This window comes from Vitis vinifera, chromosome 18, assembly GCF_030704535.1.
Source record: "Vitis vinifera cultivar Pinot Noir 40024 chromosome 18, ASM3070453v1".
NCBI lineage: Eukaryota > Viridiplantae > Streptophyta > Magnoliopsida > Vitales > Vitaceae > Vitis > Vitis vinifera.
In genome coordinates, this window is record NC_081822.1 from 28,421,448 (window position 1) to 28,429,099 (window position 7,652).

The following is a 7,652-nucleotide window of genomic DNA, read 5'->3' on the forward strand; positions in this document are numbered from 1 at the left end:
AATAATCATCAAGCATATTCATAAAACTCTCTCTTTGATTTTGAGATGTAAACTTTTCAACAACCTTCAAATATTTGTCAATGTTCAACTATTAGGAGATTTAATATTTGTTTAGGCCTTGAGTGCATGTATATAAGATTCTAAGCATAAAAAAAACGATAAAAAAAAAAAACAGAAAAACAAAATTTTAGCCTCAGGGTGTATGGGAAACTTACCTTGGGTTTGATTACCCCCAAACCCAAATCCTTTCACACAAGAAATGTTGAAACTTGTCAATTTTCAACCCAATGGCTCATTTTTTGGACCTTGGCATATGTGTAAAGTGACCATACACCTTGCAAATATTAAAATAATAATAATAAAATGGTTAGGTATTTAGAAGACTAATAATCTAATAAATTAAAGTTCAACCTTAAAACTTACAAGGTTCATATTAACTCTTCTGTGGACTTAAGTAACTTTACCTAGATTTGATTTGGGTTACTTATTCTAACTCACTGGGTACTAATTGATTAATATGCTTTAATGGGATCTAATAAACTAATTTGCTCAATCTAAAAAAAATAAAATTAATTAATAATAAAATTCTAAGGCTTTAATTATAAATTAACTAGTCTAATCTAAAAAAAATTAATTAATCATTAAATCTTGTACAACTTTATGCTTTTATCAAAACATCCTTATGCACATAAACGATTAATTTTTCATAAATCTTCAAAAGCTTTGTGCCAACAAAGAATAAGAGCTTAAGTAGGGACCATTGAAACCACAAAAATATTAGCTCATTTAGAATCCAGTTTTGAAATTATCTCAATATTCCATTAAAGAGAATCAACTGCACTCTAGTATCTTATGTCATTACATCAAGATAATAATTGATTAAATTTAATTTAGTCAATTTGTTTAGTTCATAACCTATTATCCACTACATGCAAACTCCCCATGAGTCAGTATATTTAATCTAACAAGGTAGATACTATCAACTTTTCAAGATTACCTCTATAATTCTTGAATCTCAAATCCTCCTATCATGTGATCAATTGATATACTCTAGCTCACTAAATACATATGTCAACTTCTATTTTAGGAATTACTATAATGCCACAAATTTCATGACCACAAGTCCTTTAGGTCACCTAAAGGGAAATATTGTCTCAAAGCCATTATATCATGGTGTCTATATTGAGAATACTTATTGTTACCTATCTTAATTAACAATGATCCAACTCATGGGGAATATGTGATCACCTTAGAATCTCACTTATAGGTCAAAGACACTAAAGATCTTAACATTATAATATATTAACTTTAAAAGTTCATGCAACATAGTAGCTTAGTGAAATTATGACCACTTGAGAGTCAAAGTCATGATACACTGTAGGTTATATCCAATATATAACCATACATACTAGTGTACCCATCATGAAAAATTATCTTAATGACCATGAAAAGTTATTATTTCAATTAAAAGGTAATGTAATACAATTTCAAATAGATTGTCTAAGTCCATGTATTGATTATGAATAACTCATCAATTTGTAAGGAATCATGACTTCAAGTTTTTGTGTAACTCCTAATGCATCCAAGTCATATAAAATGCAAGTGATTTAGGTTTGAACGCTCAAATAAATATTAGTGCAAATAAGGATAGAATACTGGAAACAAAAATGATAATTAATAAAATCTTACTTTGTCATATCATGTCACTCTTTTAAGGGTTTTATCCTAACAAATCAATAATCCAATGGTTTCTAAGGCTACTATGCATTTTGTTATGCTAAATTCATAAGTGCTTAATCACTTTAATACCTCTCAACTCTAGCCAACAAAATGGTAGGTAACCCATCTCTCAATCACTAGTCATAAAGGGTCGTTAAGAATCTTACAATCTACATCTACAACACCATGATGTTGGAGGTTATTATTCATATCATCTTTATCATCAATGTTTGACGGATCTTGGTTGAAAGAATAGTAAAAGATGTTGGTTGTTGTGAAAAGTATTAAAGATAGTTCCAACAACTTAAAGTGTGGACATCCTGTGGAGTTTTTTGTTTTTTTTTTTTTGTTTTTTTGTTTTTTTTTTTTCATTTGCATTGGCCACAAGAAAAATAAAATACCAATAAAAAAAAAAATTATTAACCTTAGTATCTTGTTTGGGGAAAATATTTGAAGGAAAGAATGATTAGTTTGAAAATATTTTTATCTGAATATAATTTCAACAAGTTTCCTCTAGAGCATATACTGTGTTACTTTCAATATCCCAACCAAATCCAACATGCTTTACAAGGTTAAAGAACTCACAATGCTTTACATGTAGTCTTTTACACTTTTGTTTTAATTATTTCATAATAAAATTTCATTTTGCTCCAGTATTTATATCTATTAACATCTTATTCCAAGTTTAGCAATTAAACATATCATTCTCCATGTTACTTTTATTAATTTTCATAATCATTATGTCAATAAATATGTGTTTTATTTTACCATTCCACATTATCCCCAACATTTATTACTTCAATTATCATATATACATATACGACTTTTTTGAGTATAGGCAATAGGTAAGGTGTCACGCTCCAAAACCCATTCCAAGAACATGACGGTCATTTCATACCTCAAACCCAAAAACTCCAAGTAGAAACTGTTAGTTTTTTTCCTATAATGTGTGGTCATATATAATTATATTTGTGTAAATATTATTTAAGGGTATCTATTGATAGGTAGGTGAATCAATTGATTGGGCATCCAAGAGTCTTATGTATGGAATACTCAAATTAAAAATGGGAAGTTAGAAAATTTAATTTATATGAATGTGGTGTTACAACTTTTGTAACCCCATCATTATGAAATTTATTTGGTACATTATGTTTATGAGTAATGGAGGAAAATGGAAAAGTATAACTTATGCAATTATAGAAATGCATTCAAGTTAATAACCTACCATTACTCATTAATTTGTACATAATGGGTGTAAATAATGAGTATAACTCTCATATAGTCTTTCATGGGAAGACTAAGAGATGTACAATTTTTTATAAGTTGAGGTCCCAAGCCACACTCTCATTCTCATGTCTTTTTGTTGTTTTATTTTCAACAACATACACCACACAAGTGACCCATCCACTATATGAGAGTAGTGAGTTGAAAACCTTAACAATCCAATTCACAAGGTGACTCGATCTTAGTTCAAAAGTGTTATTGGTATCATGGATCAAGGTAAGAATATGATCATTATTTTAGTACTTCCATTTATTTTGTTTTATGTATCCAAAATTGTTTTCAAAAAATAATTATTTCCGCATAAAGTTTATAAAAGTTTGGTTAACAATTGGTATCAAAGCCAACCAATTTTGGATCATAACATATTTTTTCATTTTTTTGTTATTGTTTGATCTTATGGACAACTAAAATATATATGATGTGATGCATATGAATGATGTAGTAACACACATTTTCAATGTTTCATGATTTCAATCATATCTATTGCATGATTTTATGAAAGTTGCAAAAATATGATTAGTAATTTAAATGTGTGATTATGGAAATGTCAAGAAATAACTTTTCTAGTATGTATGTTTATTTACTTGTTTGTTGGAAGATGATCATATATATATATATATATATATGTGTGTGTGTGTGTGTGTGTGTGTGTGTGTGTGTGTGTGTGTGTGTGTGTGTGTGCGCGCGTGCACATGTATGTTTGTGTATGTATGTGTTGTTTAACTTATGAAACAAATGTTGATTAACCCAACAGAGAATCATCACCATGTTTGATTATATAACAAGAGTTTAATAATAAAAGGTTGATGAAGTTTTTACCCAACGGTATTAAAATTCTTTACGTTTCAATACTTTTATTTTAATAATTATGTCATATCTATATGATTTCTGAATTATTATAATTCAACTCAACGAAGGGATTATAATAATGTACTTTTGAATTATATGATTGTAGTTCAGTCCAACGAAAGAACTATGATATGATCTCTTATGTTTATGATTAATGTGATATCTAACTTAATTTTTGTTGTAGTTAGATTATTGTAAAATGTGGTGTTAAATATTGTCATGACATAAAATAATTTTCCTTTTGAATTAAATTTTATTTTGCAGCAATGAATCCTATTACCATTACAGGCTATTTGTCTGGTATTGAACAATTAAGTGGGGCAAATTTAAAAAAATGGAAGGAACAAATTGGAATTGTGCTTGGTTGCATGGATTTGGACTATGCCTTAAGAGAACCTACACCCACAAAGCCTACTCTTAAAAGTACTAATGAACAAGAGGCTTTATATGAAAAGTAGGAGTGCTCTAATCGCATGAGTCTAATGATTATGAAAGGTTCAATCACTCCTGCAATTCGTGGAGCAATCTCGGATTCATATAATGTAATGAGCTATATTAAATCAGTTTAAAAACAATTTTTAGGAACTTCCAAGTCCTTGGCAAGTACTCTTATGATCAAAATGATAACAATGAAATATGATGGTCATAGTGGTGTACGTGAGCACATCATGAAGATGAGTGACATGGCTTCTCAATTGAAATGAATGGACATGGCAATTTCTGAAGGTTTTCTTGTTCAGTTCATAATGACTTTCCTTCCTTCTCAATTTGGTTCTTTCAAAATTAATTATAATACTTAGAAGGATAAGTGAAAAATGAGTAAACTAATTGTCATATGTGTTCAAGAAGAATAGAGGCTTAAAGTGGAAAAGCTCGATATGGCTCACCTCATTATTGGTCCAAATAAAAAAATCCTTTAAGAAAGGTAAAGGTAAGAAAAAGAAGCAATATAATGATGTATCTCACAATGGGTAAAAGGACAAAAATAAGATACAATGTCATTTTTGCCACAAGAAAGGTCACAAAAGAAGAGATTGTTCTGGCTTTAAGGCTTCGTTGGAAAATAAAGGTAAAACTCAATGTTTAGTGTCTTATGAATCTTATTTAGTTGATATAACACCAAACTCTTGGTGGATTGACACTAGTGCAAGCATTCACATAACGAATTCATTATAGGGATACCTTAGAAGCAAAAGACTAAGTAAAGGAGAGTGAACCATTACTTTGGGAAATGGAACAGAAGTGGAAATTGAGGTTATTGGCACTCTTCATTTAATTTTGGATACTGGTTTCATTATGGATTTAGTAGATACAATTTATGTTCCTGTTTTTATTAGAAACCTAATTTCAGTTCCAAGACTTGATTCTTATGGTTATGAATTAAAGTTTGGAAATAATGGAGTTTCCTTGTTCTATAATTCTTGTTTGGTTGGCTCTGGCACTTTACATGGTAATCTTTATTCATTGAATTTAGATTGCAAATATTCACAGTCTCATTTATCTTATCATGTGTATGAATTTTCTAAAAAGCGAAATCGAGTGAATGAAAATTCATCCATATTGTGGCATAAGCGATTGGGTCACATTTCAAGAGAAATGATGGAACGTCTTATTAAAGATGAAATTTTGACTTCACTTGCTTTTTTTTATTTCACTAGTTGTGTTGAATGCATAAAAGGAAAATACACTAAGGTTAAGAAAAATGGTGCCTCAAGGGCTATTGAATTGTTAGAATGTATTCATTCTAACATTTGGGGACCTTATTCAATTCCAACTATTAATGGACATAAGTACTTTATTAGTTTTATTGATGAATTTTCAAGGTATTCTAATGTGTATCTTATTCGTGAAAAATCTGAAGCATTAGATGTTTTTAAGATTTATATAGCTTAGATTGAAAATCAACTCAATCGACGAATTAAAAGTGTAAGATCTGATAGAAGTGGTGAATATTATGGTAGGTTCACTGAATCAGGTCAACATCTAAGTGCTTTTGCCTTATTTTTAAGAGAGCATGGTATCATTACAAACTACACAATGCCTAGAACACCAAAGCAAAATGGTGTAGCAGAGCGACGAAATCGTACTCTAATTGACATGGTGAGAAGTATGATGAGTACCTCAACCTTACCTGAATTTTTGTGGGGTGAAGCATTGAAAATTGTTGTTCACATTCTTAATCGTGTTCCTAGTAAGGTTGTACCCAAAACTCCTTATGAGTTATGGGTGGGTAGGAAACCAACTTTGAATTATTTACATGTATGTGGATGTCCAGCTGAAGCTAAAAATTTTAACCCCTAAATAAAGAAATTGGATTCTAAAACCATAAGTTGTAATTCCATAGGCTATCTTGAAAGATCAAAAGGTTTTAGATTTTACTGTCATGGTCAGGGCCCTAAAATTGTTGAAACTAGACATGTTGTGTTTTTAGAAAATGAATATTTTAGTGAGAGAACTAAGCTTTAAAAGTTAACCTCTAATGAAGTATCAACACCAATGATGGAATATGGTGTAACTCAAGAGATTTCTCGTAATGACAATGAGAATGTACCAACTACAGAAGTACCTTCTTTACGTATATCACAAAGAGAGAAAAGACATACTATATCACATGACTATGAAGTTTATCTTAATGAGTGTGATTATGATGTTGGCTTGGAAAGTGATCCTACTTCTTATGGTCAAGCCATCAATAGTGAAAATTCAACTATATGGCTTTATGCTATGGAAAAAGAGTTGAAATCAATGAAAGATAATAAAGTTTGGGATCTTGTAGAATTGCCCAAAGGAATTAAAACTATTGGTTGCAAATGGATTTTTAAAACCAAACATGATTCTAAGGGCAATGTCGAAAGATTCAAGGCTAGGTTAGTTGTAAAATGATACACTCAAAAAAAAGGAATCAACTATAAGGAAACATTTTCTCCTGTTTCCAAAAAATATTCCTTAAGAATAGTCATGGCTTTAGTAGCTCATTTTGACTTAGAGTTACATCAAATGGACGTTAAAACTGCCTTTTTGAATGGTGACTTGCATGAAGAGGTTTATATGGATCAACCTGAGGGTTTTCAAGATAAAAGCAAGGCACATATGGTATGTAAACTTAAAAAGTCCATATATGGTCTAAAGCAAGCTTCTAGACAATGGTATCTTAAGTTCCATGAAATTCTCATCATTTTTGGTTTCAAAGAGAATCTAGTGGATCAATATATATATCTTAAGATTAGTGGGAGCAAAAATTGTATTATTGTATTATATGTTGATGATATGTTGCTTGCTAGCAACAATATGGGAATGATTTTTGATACCAAACAATTTTTATCCAAGAATTTTGATATGAAAGATCTTGGTGAAGCATCCTATGTGATAGGAATTGAAATTCATCCAGATAGGTTACAGGATTATTAGGATTATCCCAAAAGAACTATATCGAAAAAGTTCTTAAAAGATTCAACATGCAAAATTGTTCTAGCAGTGTTGCTCTTGTTGTGAAAGGGGATCGACTTATTTTGTTAACTTCAATGTCCCAAAAATGATCTTGAAAAGAAACAAATGGACAAAATTCCTTATGCTTCTACAGTAGGGAGTATCATGTATGCTCAAGTTTGCACTCGACCAGACATAGCTTATGTGGTAGGCATGCTTGGTCAATACCAAAGTAATCCAAGTATTTATCATTGGAAAGCAGTTAAGAAAGTATTGTGTTATTTGCAAGGGACTAAGGACTACAGGCTTATATACAGAAGAACAAATAATCTAGAGATTATTGGTTATTCTTATTCAGATTATGTCGGTTGTAA